This window comes from Hoplias malabaricus, chromosome 5 (assembly GCF_029633855.1).
Source record: "Hoplias malabaricus isolate fHopMal1 chromosome 5, fHopMal1.hap1, whole genome shotgun sequence".
NCBI classification, from domain to species: domain Eukaryota; kingdom Metazoa; phylum Chordata; class Actinopteri; order Characiformes; family Erythrinidae; genus Hoplias; species Hoplias malabaricus.
The window spans coordinates 8,366,374-8,381,398 of record NC_089804.1 but is presented as its reverse complement, the minus strand read 5'-3'; the positions used below and the strand labels follow the sequence as shown (position 1 = coordinate 8,381,398).

The window sequence follows — 15,025 nt, the reverse complement described above, 5'->3', positions numbered from 1 at the left end:
TTGAATCTCGTGTTCGATTCATTAAAACGGAAAGTTGGAGAGAGTTGGTTCTCTGATATGATTCATTGTCCTGGTCGCTGATTGGTTAGTTGTGTGAGTAAGACTCCACCCCTTCCCACTGAGGGCGAACTGAACGGAGCTGGGGGAGCAGAAGAATCTGTACTCGACTGCACACACTCACCTTCAGACACATACATACACTCGCTCCCTCCCTATTCACCGCTCTGTCCAGCTTCTGTTTTCGCTAACTGTGAGTATTCGTTTTGTCTTTATTTTTAATGATAGCCTATATTTTAAATGTTCGTTTGCCTTTCTGTTGACATTATTTCTCCGGAGAGTGGGACGTTGCCGAGCTGAAGCTCCAGGCAGTCAGCTAATCGTTCAGCTAGCTAACCGTTAGCCAACTGTCTCTATAGATAACAGCTCTATGTCAGACTAGCGCCATAGACGTTAAATGATCGACTATCACGATGAAAATACACCTTAAATACAGACCGTAAACTGAGTTATGCTCCTAGCGTGTACGGTTATAATCTCTGCTGCAGTGAAGATATACATGTGGTACAGTAACGTTACGTATATACGTCCTCTGACTACCGTTAGCGCACTAGCCAAGGTACTCTGGTCAGAACTGGTAGATCAGTCCACTGACCAGCAGCTAGACACTGACCTTAGTTGTACCTTTCAAAGGATTTGTTCATTTCAGGCTGTAGACCTGGGTACTGTAATGTGTTTAAAATCAGAGACCATCCATTTATTTCATTATCAGTCAGAAGCTCAATTGAGTTTCTGTTTACTCAGATTTATTGGGAAATACGAAGCTATCATACAAAGGCACCACAATAATTATCGAAACTCATGTGCATTATTAATATTTAATACCTGTATTCCATTATTTAATGTGGTCTCCTTTATGCACTTGTTACATCTTACACCTACCTTAAAGATGTCTGCAGGGACATTTCAGCACACCTTGAAAGTTCAGTCTCAGAAGCTGGTTGCATTTACGATGATTTCTCTTAACGATACAGGTAACCTTTAACCCTTTCAATGTTGAGGTGGGGGCTGACTTCCGATGTGTCCGTTGGTCCTGAGGACACCACCTGCTTTTTTTTTGTTTGTTTTGAAAATATGCTCTTTTTCTCACTGGAATATTCTTTCCCCCCATATAACAGCTTCTTTGATCCATGTGCTGAATTGTATTTTCACATTAAAAGGTTGGGTTTGATAGGTGTTTCTTAAAATGAAAACAATAGGTGTATCAAAACTGTGGAGGTTTGGTATTATAGCTGGTGTCATTTTATGTGGCCAAATTAAAACAGACAAAATAAATCCCTACAATCAGTAAATCTGCCTGTGTCCACACTCGCTGTTGTTAATTTCCAGTGTGATTTAATGTTTCATTAAAGAGTCATAATGAATATGTAGTAAACGCATTGCGCATTATTACTCCAATGGTCTTTAGAACATCAAGCCATACTCAGTTTGCATGGTTATGTTAGTGTTCGCTTGGTTTGTTTTATAGCGTTTGTCATCCAAGTGTTTTTAGAATAATATTTCACAGAAGATTTAGGGCTTTGTCAACAGACACCATGCACGTCCAAATGCATTATCCTTGAGTGCGTTTAATAACAGCGATGCTAACCCAGTTTCCCAAAATACTAAGTGAGGGAATCAACAAAGCACCAGCAAAGCCGTCTGATTAGTGACAGCGGTTTTGGAGTCCAGATGGTCTAATACGTAAGCTAACCTCTATAAAATCCCTAGCAGGACACACTTTAGTCCCATGTAAAGTCAGCTGTGATGCCTGGGCAGAGGGTATAGGATTAGGAAAACAAATGGTTATTGAAGCCTCTACTTTGTTTTTCTTTGTTCAGACGGCCTAGTTCCTTGTCCGAAGCAACAACAGCTTCACTGTGTGGTCCTGTATTGCCATATTGGCTCAAATAAACCACATGTTACACTTCATCACTTCTAGCATGGTTATGTTTCAAAGCTTCTTTGCAATGGATGTAGTGCAGATTAATAGCTGGATAAAGCTCTTGATGCAGAACAGGGATGAGTGTAAGGAGTCTTTGCTCATTGATTTCTGAGACCCGTGACTCTCAGAGCACATAGAGCTTGCCTCACTCACTCTTTTTAAAGAAGGCCCTTAACTCTCAGAATAGGATAGGTTAGAAAATAATACTTTAAGTTTTACTTATTGCCCTCACTGAAATTCAAGGGCACTTTATACACAAATGGATGCACTTTGTGTAATCCACAAAACAAGTTTCTTCATTCTGAGGTATTATTTTAATTGGTATATAAATAAGATTCCTTATGAATACTTTATCTCAGGCTGTATGACATGATGATGTGCCAATTATTAATATAGGGATCGATGGGTCGAGTGACGCACAATGCGTTGTCTTGGTGTGATAGTGATGTTCATTCGTTTAAATGGATAAGTTATAAGTTTGTTCATATATATACACACACAACAATGTCTGTAACCGCTTATCCAGTTCAGGGTCGCAGTGCCCTCTGTCTTTCTGTGTCTCAATGTCTTAAACGCAGGTTAAAATCTATAATAATTGTTCCTAACACTAAGCATGTTACTTCTAACAAGAGATCAAGTTGCTGGTTATATAAAAGAGCTCATAAAAGTATGACTGTGTGGTAAGGAGGGGGAACTGGTAATTTTGTGGCACCAGACATCAGATTATAAACACTGATTTTCAAGTATTACACAAGAAATGTAAAAATTCCAGGAAGCCCAAGCTTTATTGGTGGATGTTATTGGTGGTAGCACATTGTAAATCAGCGCATAGAGAGTTGAATATTGCACTACAGACTGTTTCAGTCTTGCTTTTTGACTTGAGTCAAACACTGGAGGTGAAATGAAGGTTAAATGAAGGTCGAAACAACAAACCTGGAGTCTGGTTACAAAATAAGGGGTTAATTTGAGTCATTATTTGGTTTTATAGTTAAAACTTAAAATTTTTTGTAATTAGAAAAGTGGCTTCACCTAAACATTTAAAGCAAATATTATTTACACATTCAGTTGAAATAAACAACAACTAATTATTTTCAATGAACAAAAAAACATACATCCTGTATTCTTAAACTTCAAATGTCCTGACAGTAATTGAGTCTCTCCACAGTTTGCGAAAGGAACAAATCTTTGGCAGGAACCAAAGTCAGAGTAGCGGTCCTGAGAGAATGTGAGGGCCTGTTTTCTGATTGATAGACACTGCTATGCCTCACTGCTCATTTGCATTGAGTTGAGCTGAGCTGAAGTATATTGCATTGCCGAATTCTCCCACTTCGCATCGCTCAGTGCTGCCGAGTGTTGCTGGCTCTCATTGAAAATAAATTACTTCCGGTCACCGTGTCAGTTTGTTGTAAAAAAAAAAAAAAGTGCTTGTGACATCTAACATAGGGCATGAACTGAACACTCCATAAAATAAGTTTTATAATGTATGTTGCGCGGCACGGTGGCGCAGCAGGTAGTGTCGCAGTCACACAGCTCCAGGGGCCTGGAGGTTGTGGGTTTGATTCCCGCTCCGGGTGACTGTCTGTGAGGAGTTGGTGTGTTCTCCCCGTGTCCGTGTGGGTTACCTCCGGGTTCTCTAGTTTCCTCCCACGGTCCAAAAACACACGTTGGTAGGTGGATTGGTGACTCAAAAGTGTCTGTAGGTGTGAGTGTGTGTGTGTTGCCCTGTGAAGGACTGGCACCCCCTCCAGGGTGTATTCCTGCCTTGCGCCCAATGATTCCAGGTAGGCTCTGGACCCACCGCGACCCTGAACTGGATAAGGGTTACAGATAATGAATGAATGAATGAATAATGTATGTTGTATACCAGCCCAAAATGGCATGATTTTTTTGTCCATGTCACTCAGCAATAATAAAAGTTGCTGAACTCAATGAAGTGTTTTATAGTGTCAAACACAGATGTGAACTGATTTGGGACCGCAATAGTGCAGGTGTCATTGGAGTGGAACAAGGACGTCATGCAAATGTTTTAGCTATTCTGTGCATACTACTTGGGTGTGTTCTCCCCATGTCCGCATGGGTTTCCTCCGCGTGCTCCGGCTTCCTCCCACAGTCCAAAAACACACGTTGGTAGGTGGATTGCAGACTCAAGTGTGTTGCCCTGTGAAGGACTGGCACCCCCTCCAGGGTGTATTCCCACCTTGATTCCAGGTAGGCTCTGGACCCACCGCAACCCTGAACTGGATAAGTGGTTACAGATAATGAATGAATGAATAAAAGCTTATCAAATATATGCCAATAAGTGACTTTTAAGACTTCAATGAATGTAAAATCATATTTTATTATGAAACAGAAATCCAGATATTTCCTAAGCATTTTCAGGAGAGTGGAGAAGTCACTTGTTTCTCCTAACCTTTCAACATATTCTTAATGAAGTGTCACAGTCTGCCTCTCTCTGTCTGTCCATCTTTCTCTACTTACCTTTTACAAATTGAATGATAGTCTGAATTTCCTCTGAAATAATATTCTTCAGGTTGTATTATCAGTTTTCTTCCATATGCCTAAACACAAATCCAGTCACAATTCAGTGTGAATTTCTTCTTGAAATGGGCTGTAGTTTCCAATACAACTGTCTTGAGGAAATTATGAACTATGAATTGCATGTACTTGTCTTAAGTGTGTATATATATAGCTATAATTGATCTGTTGGCACAAAAGTAATGTTGGTGCATCACGTTGAAGCCGGAATGTTCTGATAAGTATTTTATACATGCCTCAACCACGCAGCAAAAAATGTGACAGGATGAGCAGTATGGACGCATTAGTGTTGGCTTATGCATTATTTAAAGGAGTCTCAAACTGAAAAACTGGATCAGAGTTTGTTTCTCAGGACTTTGTACTGAAAAAAATGACTATACTGAAAGCAGGGTGCATTACGTTGCATGCCTTCTGTAAACTGTTCCTGAGTCAAGGAAAAGCCCCCAAAAATATGACATTCCACTGTTGTACTAAATAAATAATGTAGATAGCCTTTAATGTGTTTTAACTTTATTTCCAAATGTGTAATCACTGGGAAAACCTGTATCATTCTGCAAAATCTGTATATTATAATATTCCCTGTCTATTTTTATGGAGATGAGAGTGCTTGCACATAGACTGTTCTAACTTAATAATGGAAAATATCATAAGCTTAGAGTAAACTTTGTGTAGGTTTATTCAGCAGGCCTTCATAATGTAAAACTTTGCTCACATCTACAGATATTTAAAGAAAAATCATAATAAATAAATATATAAAAAAATATATGTTTTTGACGCCACTTTCTTGTCTCATACTTTATTTATAACCCGAACAGCTCTATAAAAGCAATAGTACACTCAAGAACATTGCTTTAATATTTATTTAAGCAATAGAACCCAAGAGAGAGTGTGTTTGTGTGATGCGTCAAGTGCTGTGGTCCATCTCAGCTGTGCCGTTATTTCATTTTCAACACAATCTTGAGGGTTCTTTTGCTTTTATTCAACATTTCGAGTAATAAATAAAGTATGAAATAAATGAAGCAGTGAAAATGGCGGCAAATATGTTTATGAAATTGGCAAATCCTTCCGCCAAATTATAGTTCATCAACAAGTAGCTTGTTGATATGTCACGATAATGAACTCTACTGCCCTGTACTCACGGCCAGACTAGATCAGCCTCAGCTCACTAACACCTCACTACAATGTTGTTTGTAACAGCTCAGCGGAGTGATACAGTGGTTGTGAAACAACCATGCTGTTATCGTGAAATAACAGCACGGTTAGAATGCTTCTCAACCAGAGAGCTTGAACAGAACTGGTGTGTGTGTGGGGATGTATGTGTGTGTTTATCTATCCGTCCATCCATCCACTGGAGAACAGCAGACTAAATGTCCACTGCGTTTGTACTCTGTTAACAGATTCAAAAGAACCCATTCAGCATACAAAGTAGGAAAAAGTGAAGTAGTATGTTGTTCATTTCTCATTTGATTTTGAGAGTAAACCCCTTCAGTACAGTTCATGTTTAAATATGTCCGAAAGCCTTGCTTTTATTAAGGGCTGTCTCCCACAGCTTTTTTTTCCTTACTCTTTTGCCAAGACCAAGGAGCTGGCCAAAACCACCTACACAATTTGGATGCTGTAACCTATGTTAATGCTCTTTGTGGTGTTTGAACATCCCGGCATTTTACAGTCTCCCAAAAGAGTTCAGGATCTGAGAGACACTATGCTAGCCGTTCAGTCATTGGTCCCAAAGTGGTCTTTAAACCATGTCCTGGGATTCAAATCTCCAGTTGCATGTTGCTACTCATCTCTTCCTGTCTTCTCCCCTTCTCCATGCCAACAGCTTCCCTGGGCGACAGCTGTTATGTGTTTTCTCACACGGCTTTCTTTCCATTGACTTAATTCCCCGTAGCCCTCTGTCATTCTATGGCAGATTCTATTTCTAGCGGAGTTCCTCAAGGGGACAGCGGTGTTCACACTCTCCACTGGGAAGGAAGAAAGTTCAGGGAATGGTGGACATCACCATGACCCTTTTTGTGATCTGTCTGTTAAAATCGGATTATGTTTTAAGTAATCTGCACTCAAGGAGACATGCCGCAATCGGAACACTGGGAAAAGTGAAAATGAGGTTTGTTACAATGTAGTCAATTTTCCACATAACTTCTTTTGTTGTTATTCCTGCTAAATCCATTTGTTATATTTTGTTCTGTAAGGCTTCAGTGCTATTGGCAGCGATGCAGTTTATTACACCGAGTCTTTTTACTGTCTGTTTGACTATTCAAGCCTTTCTTCACTAGATTTCACAAGGCTAAAAACAAAATTTGGAACTTTTTCAAAGTGAAAAGCAGAGTGAAATATTTCCTAGGACACATTCTCCTTTTGGGCTCACTTTGTAAAGCTCACCATTCTGACTCTGCTGTGATGGATGTTGTTGTAAAATTATTTTATTTATTGTATATTTCCAGTGTGTGAACCTGCAATGCAGAAATATTCTAATTTGGTTCTTAAAATGCCTCTGTCAATCCAATATATAGTGCTCTTAAATTTGTGTTTTATTTGACCATTGTTGTAATGGATTAAAAGTGCAGTGCTGCTGTGTTAGTATCCTATTATGACGAGCACTCACTGTGCTTAATATCTAGAGCCTTGCTGAACTGTAAATGTTTAAAACTGAATGAATGTTGAGGGCAGTCTATTTTAAGCGCATATCATTGTCTTAAACAGGGCCTATCGGGCTGTGCTGAGCCTTGTATCTTTGAGCACAAAGTTGATTGAATTTAGCTCAGCACAGACATGTGCGTTGACGATACAAGGCTATTTCTGAGATGGCACATATCAGCAACTGGTGCTGGAGGAACAGAAGTTAGAAAATAAGTGAAATAAGACTCTACACTGTTTAGAAGCACACCTGGACAGCTAACATGCACTTGTGCTTTAGCACACAACAGCAGGTAATTTTCCAGCAAAATGAGGCTCAAAACACACATTTTTCATACCTGTGAGCACAAAGTCGACTGAAGGGTCTTGTGTCTTTTCAGGTTCATTCCTCTCTCATTTAACCCAAACTTAGCACTAAACTCAGAACTGCGGTAGGCTACTGTTTTCAGAGTGTGTCATCAGCAGTCAGTGAGCGCCCCTGTGGCTCTCTTAAATGCACATAAATTAATGTTTTAGCCATGTTCTTAAAGACACAGGACAGAAATTTGACACACCACACATGCCATACTCATTTTGAGATATGGTACCCATTTTTAAATATCCTAGTATATGGTATTATCGTTATATCGCCCAACCCTATTTGCTTTTTTCAACTTTGTTTAAAATATGATTAACAAAATCCAACCATGAGCGGTGTAGTTACAGCCCTGCTGGTGATCCACTCCCTGCTAAGCTAATGTGTGAAATATACCCAGTGGGACAATTAATGGCAGTAAGAGTCAGGAGAATCAAAGCACTGTTGCAGTCTGCTTTGAGGTCCTTTAGTTTGGCTTTGATACATTTATAAGAACATTTCAGTTTTTAATTTGGTTTTTCCTGCTAGAAAAGCTATTACTGAATTTTCCTATAAGCTTTTAAGTAATAATGTTGGTGAATTTGAAAACTATTACATAAAGGAGAAATACAACATGAAGCTGTGTACTTTGTCATTGATGTCATTTTTAAGTGCTGGATTTAATAGCTTCCAAAAACACACTTTTGTTCAACATCACTGAAAACTAATTTAGTTCTTCTCAGCCCAGTAATGGATGTTTTAATAAAAATTAAAAATGCGTGCATAGGGTTAGTTGCAGCCATTTTTGCCACAAAACTGCTGAAGGTTTGAAACCGTCTCCCAGTGATATAGCAGTAAGTAAAGCCATGAACAGTAAAATAGGCTAAGAAACAGATGTGAACTGAATGTAAGAAGGAAAAGCAAACATCAGGCATTTACTTGCCAAGCAGATGTAATTAATATTCTTTCTGATTTGCATATATTTGCATTCCCCAGACTCCAGTTTTTACAGTTGAAGGAAATGTTAACATATTGCCCAAAACTTATTTACCCGAAACAAGGCATTGTTCCAGATTTCAGTAAGTTTGCATATGCTGATGTAATTTAGAATGATAATACTTAATTTCAAAGTTAATTATTGCTTTTGTTATTATTATTATTATTATTACTACTATGGCATTTTTGATAGCTTGTCAGATTTCTAAAAAATTATGCAAGCTAAATCAATGTTCTACCTGAATTGATTTTAATATATTCATATTTTTTATAGTATTAATTTGTCTGTTTAACTGTCTCCTAACTGCAAAGGAGAGTTACAATTAAACATTAATTTGATGACTAAATTTGACATTGAATCACCTCCATTATAAAGGGCTTTATTTTTTCATGTCTTTGCTATAAGGCATCTTTCTCCACTTTGTGGCAGTTGACATTGCGCTCAGGTGGCTTGGGGGGATTGTCTTGACCTGAGAAAGCAGGGTGCCCCTGACATTCTATCCTTCAGATGAAATCAAATAACCCTGTAGAGAATGACTGTGTGGGAGAGGGACTGTGTGTGTGTGGGGTGGGGGGTGTCTTGGCTTTCTCCAAGACAGGCCACAGTTAGAAATGCACAGAACAGTGCCTATCTGTTGCTGTGGTTTTGCTCTTGTGTAAAAAGCATCTATGTAATGTGGGCCATGTGCTAGTAAAGTGATACTGAGCTCAGCTCTGTAGGGGCTGTTGAATATTACATGTTGTTTCAGAGCATCGTCTTCTCCCTGCTGCACTCCCACCAAGCAGAATGTTTGCTCAACCACAGCACTTTGTAGTTTTGAGTGCCAGGAGTTAGAAAGAGAATGTTTGAAAAACAGTTATAGGTCAGTAGTACTAACAAAAAAAAAGTGGAATAAGTATTGCTTTGCTCTAGTAGGTTTTAGCTTCTCCTACATGGATCCTTCTTTTGACTTTTGCAAGTTAGATTCTCCTATTATCACTATTTCAGGTCTAGTTGTAGTCAGTGGTTAGGCCTGGGAGATATTATCAGTTAGGAATTTAAAATGATCATTAAAATTTAATTGAACTCAAATATGTATCTCACATCTCATTGAATCTTAGTATTTGGACATACTGGACAGAATGAACATTTGAAATATCATCTGCTAAAGGACTATTACTTTTTTATATATGGGCAAATCTTTATTTACTTGGGTTCTAGTCTGTCTTTCTCTCATGGTCTGAATACAGAATACCCACAATTCCATGGTACCTCTTACTTTGAGGGGGGTATCCAAAGATATCCACCATATCCTGACCACAAAGAGATGGTGTATCTGCAGGATTTGATTACAATCAGAACACCCAATTCAACATGTTTAATCAGTTGGTCTCAGTTTTCAATTAATGGATAATGGGTTCTTCTTCTGGCAGGAACACATCTGCAGCAAATATTATTATTATTTTTTAAATTCACTTTTTTAATTTAATTCACCACTAGATATGTCATTAGCCAGATTACTTATTAGGCTGTATGTTAAGTTGGTATTCTTACCACTAACAGATTCAGCTTTAGTTCTAAATCTAATTGAAGCTAGTGGAGTGTTTTCACACTGTCAGCTCTGCTTATAGCTGTGTACTGCGGAATGACAAATGTTCAGCGCCCATAACTCTTGGTGAAGCAGAGTCTGCTTAAGCATGCATTTGACAGCAAGGAATCACAAGGTTAGTTAAGCTGAGAATGGGAGATGTGTCGTTACTTTTGTGCCACAATTCTGCATGCACGCATGCTCAGATATTTTGACTGAGCAAGGTTTCTGCGCATGCACGGAGATATTGCCGCATGAGCACTGATATTCTTAAGTGAGGAAGGAGGTTTCTGCGCGCGCGATGTCTCTGACCTGTGCGCCAGCTCCACACTTTCAGCCATTACAAAGTGCATCAGTTTCAATCAATCAGAAATGACAAATGACAAAGGTAATTTCTGATTGGATGGCTTTACCGCCAAGTGGGAGGGAGATACAGGCTGGAGACCAGTAAATAGGTGGATACCAGCGAGTGGGAGGTTATGGTTAGGGGGAAATCTGACAATACCCTCCGAATGGCAACAGACCAATACACCACAGCCAGTAATTTTTATTAATTGAAATGGCAACATTGTAGAGTTGTTGTTTTTTCTGTTCTTTTTGGCCTTGTATTTAAAAGCAACATAGCTGATGTGCTAAAAAAAATCTACATACATTAAATTAGTGCTAGTAATGAAAGTAAATGGTACTACAACTACTTCATTAGTAATAGAAGTACTGTAAATGTTATTTAATATGGTTTTAGGTAGTTATCAACATACAGGACTGTGCTGATTGTGTAAATAGGTCAGTGAGTGGTAGGTTATGGTTAGGGGGAATCTGACAATTCCCCCTGAACGGCACCAGACCAGTAAATAACTTTCTAAAGGAAGCTTAATACTGCAGTAAAGTTAGCTTGCGGTTAGCTATTCAGAATTCTGTCGGCTATAACTATGTAATGTAATGTTGCAATGCATTTTGCCTTAATAACATCCCGGGAATGAAAGGAGGGTGAAGTGAACCCCCCTGGTCTGTGAATTATTTTTATTTTTTTCAATTATTATTATTATTATTTTTCTGATAAACTCAATATACCTTTCCAGAGTTAAAACCTATTTGTTCAGTGTTTTTTATTTGTTTGTTTTTGTTTTATTTTTTAATTCTTTTTTTGTGTCTGTGTCTGTCTGTGTGTGTGTGTGTGCAAAACCTTGCTCAGATGGGTTGATTTAAGCCTGCCTTCCTCTCGCTACATGATCAGTTTTTGAACTGCAGTATTAAGCTTCCTTTAGAAAGTTATTTACTGGTCTGTTGCCGTTCAGAGGGTATTGTCAGATTCCACCCTAACCATAAACTCCCTCTCGCTGGTCTATTTACTGCTCTCAGGGCTATATGTCCCTCCCACTTGGCAGTCAAGCCATCCAATCAGAAATTACCATTGTCAATTGTCGTTTCTGACTGGCTGAAACAGAGGCACTTTGTAATGGCTGTAAGTGTGGAGTGAGTGCGCAGGACAGGAGAGCAAACCTGTGTAGCTTGTAGTGTGCTTTAAAAAAAAATCATGCTCGCATGAAACATCCGCACGCAGAAACCTCCTTTGCTCACTCAAAATACCCGAGCGCATGTGCAGAAACCTTCTTTCTCCCCAAAAAAATATCCACACGCGCAGAAATGTGCCACAAAAGTAACGCCATAGAGAGGCTGAAATTAGTGTCTTCGTGGTTACAAAGGTCTGTAGATTACTACGAATGTATAATTATACGATTATATGAAGACATAAACATGTTTATTGTATGGTATTGTTGCCAATATGTGTTTACAAGGCTAGTCTACATGTGTTTTAATCACAGAGTTATATACTCATATATATGTAGTGCATCTAAAAGTGATGCGTAACCACCTAGTGCACATTCCTGATCCAGTCATGTATGTTTCGATCACAACTTTTAAATATTGTTCGTGCCCTGCTTTTCATTTTTGCCATCTTCGTTTAAAGTCGGATTCAGACCTATAAAAGATAAAACGGTATCTTTGTTTATTCATTCATTTTCTGTAACCCCTTATCCAGTTCAGGGTCATGCTGGGTCCAGAGCTTACCTGGAATTACTGGGCACAAAATGGGAACACACCCTGGAGGGGGTGCCAATCCATTGCAGGGCAGCACACACTGAAATATTTACTCAAACTTATGGACACTTTTGAGTAGCCAATCGACCTATCAGCCTGTATATTTGGACTGTGGGAAGAAACCCATGCAGACACAGAGAACACCAAACTCCTCACAGTCACCCAAGGCAGGGCTTGAACCCCACCCCGGGGCCCTGTGTGATAGCGACTTCATAGAAATAAATTGCATTATCATTTAAAATATGTGGATCTGGCAACCCACATGATAGGCATTTGAAGGGGAGAATGCAATCCTAAAAACAAATTGCTTACATCTATAATTGGGCATTGAAAGACTTTTGGGCATTGACTTTTATTATTTAAATTTATATTTAAGTTTACAACGATTATTGGGGGTAGAACTCTTTCACAGGAAGAGAGAGACATCCCCACACCACCCCACCCTCGGGATTTGTGCTTATTCTGTGTTTATTCTTAAGGCTTTTGTAAAGAGCTTAATATGAGTGAGTACTTTTGTTTGAGGGGATGACGGGCTGCTATAATGTAATTTAGATAATGTGTGCTCTTTTCAAATTTAAATCTGTGAACAGGCCCTTTGGTATAGCTCTTTAATCAATAGCTGTTTGAGAAGTCTGTTTCCATTTACTTCTCACTCCACAGCAGGCTTTGACACACACATCATCACCACCTATTGTCTCCTTAGGGCCTGTCACTATCCAAAATAAGGAAACAGTATGTGTTTCCACATTGTGTCTTCACTGAAGTGACTATCCTTTAACAAGGATCATAAGAAGTAGATCCCTGAAGCTACTTGAAGAAATATGTATCTACAGGAGCAGATCAAGTCATGTTGTTTAATTAGACATGTCCAATTCTTCCAGTTAACATGCTGAAAATCTAAGCCCCATGATTTAGCTCATTAAATTAAGTGTAGTTTTGTTGCTTGATAAATATCAGGGTGGTTTCCCAGAGAGGGATGAAACCTTGGGTAGTGCTGCTGCAGAGTGTGTATTGTACATACATGCGTGCTCATCTGAAATGTGCCTCTTGGATGGTTTTCAGTCCTGTGCTCAGCATGACAAGCAGTGAAACAGGATCAAGTGTCTGTTCAATACAGAGCATCAAAGGAAAACGTATTTATTTAGAGTTTTTTGTTTTGTTTTGTTTTCATATTTAATACTAAATTAACATTTGTCTTGCTGCTCTCTTCTGTCTTGTGCATGTAGGAGTCAAAAAGGAAATTAAATACCTGTTTGAAGTGTTGAGCAAGCAGAAAGAAAAAAATGAGTAGGCTGTGGTTCTTGATCATGTAAATAATTCAAGATTATTTGCTTAATGCTTGTTAATGAGAACATCTCTAGTGATGTAGACATAGAAAGAGACACGAAGAATGTGTTGGTGGTTTTAAATGGGGAGAATAATCTATCTGTTTCTGGCCCTTAAAGAGTAATTACTGTGTCACATCGATTAACAATGTTCTGATTGTTAAGGCCGTCAGCCAGGATGCGGTAAGAAGTTCATGTCATATTTTGATTGGAAAGTTTCCTATCCTAATATAATTTGTTTAATCTTTGTGAGTTTTTAGGTATTTTGTCTACGTTCATTCATTCATTCATTATCTGTAATGCTTATCCAATTCAGGGTCGCGGTGGGTCCAGAGCCTACCTGGAATCATTGGGCGCAAGGCGGGAATACACCCTGGAGGGGGCGCCAGTCCTTCACAGGGCAACACAGACACATACATATTCACTCACACCAACGGACACTTTTGAGTCGCCAATCCACCTACCAACGTGTGTTTTTGGACTGTGGGAGGAAACCGGAGCACCCAGAGGAAACCCATGTGGACACGGGGAGAACACACCAACTCCTCACAGACAGTCACCCGAAGCGGGAATCGAACCCACAACCTCCAGGTCCCTGGAGCTGTGTGACTGCGACTTTTAATTATAAAGGTTTAGGTAACATGCTGTGACGTTAGTCGGTCTGAGGCACAAGGTATTATAAAAAAAAATGCAAAACACTTCTTTTATCTTGCAGGAATTGGATGTATTTTTGACTGTTGTGTCCATGATTACATCAAGAGCCCAGGCAGAAGTCACTGGAACTCCAAAGAGCAGAAGCAGGACTGTGGATGTTGATCTTTAGTATGGTTTTAGGCCATTTATTCCTTTTATATGCACATTTACATCTGGCATGTTTCCAGAATTACAATGTACAGTTCAAACAAGTAGTACTTTTTAAATATTTTAGTGTATTGTTTATGTTGAACATTTTCTCAGATGTATTACAAAGGTATTAAATTTGGCTCAGCCACCAAAAACAGAAAACAAAATGGCATGATACTTCACTCTAGTTTACTAAATATACTAAAGGCTCTGAGGCAAAACAACTATCTCAAAGTATTTGCCCCTAAATCCACAGAGAACCAAAATTAAACAAGGCCTTCCTTATGACCTAGGTCACAGTGGTGTTGAGATAAGTGGTGATGATGATGATGATAAGTGGTGTTTTGTCCTATGGTCTGAGATGCCATACTGAGAGAAGAGTGAGCTGTGAAGACTAATTAGTGCTGTGAGCACGCTCTCTGACGCCACCAGCAGAGTACAGCCTGGTTGTTATGGTGATGAGGAGAGGAGGATGGGCTGGCTCTCACCAGTAATCAAATGGGCTGCACTGATGAATGTGGAAAGCAAGAGAGATGGTTGAAGCTAATCAGATGTTACTTTCAGAAGTCTGACTTGGGTCCAAGTGTTAGCCTCTTCATTCAGACACAGGCTACTACTAAACACATCAGCTGGAGACCTTTGCAGTGTGCTGATATAAGGACTAAAGGCATAATAGGCTTGTTATACCCTTCCTTTATTCTGTAAA

General features: G+C 39.1%; 1 protein-coding gene across 2 annotated transcripts in view; it reads left to right on the top strand.

Moving 5' to 3' along the window:
• The first annotated feature begins 118 nt into the window (after positions 1-118).
• The window catches only part of ndrg3b (ndrg family member 3b), a 65,128-nt gene continuing 50,221 nt past the window's right edge, over positions 119-15,025 (top strand). For both annotated transcript variants that reach the window (XM_066672910.1, XM_066672909.1), the window contains exon 1: positions 119-250. The gene's annotated coding sequence lies outside the window, so the exon portion shown is untranslated. The remainder of the gene's footprint in view (positions 251-15,025) is intronic.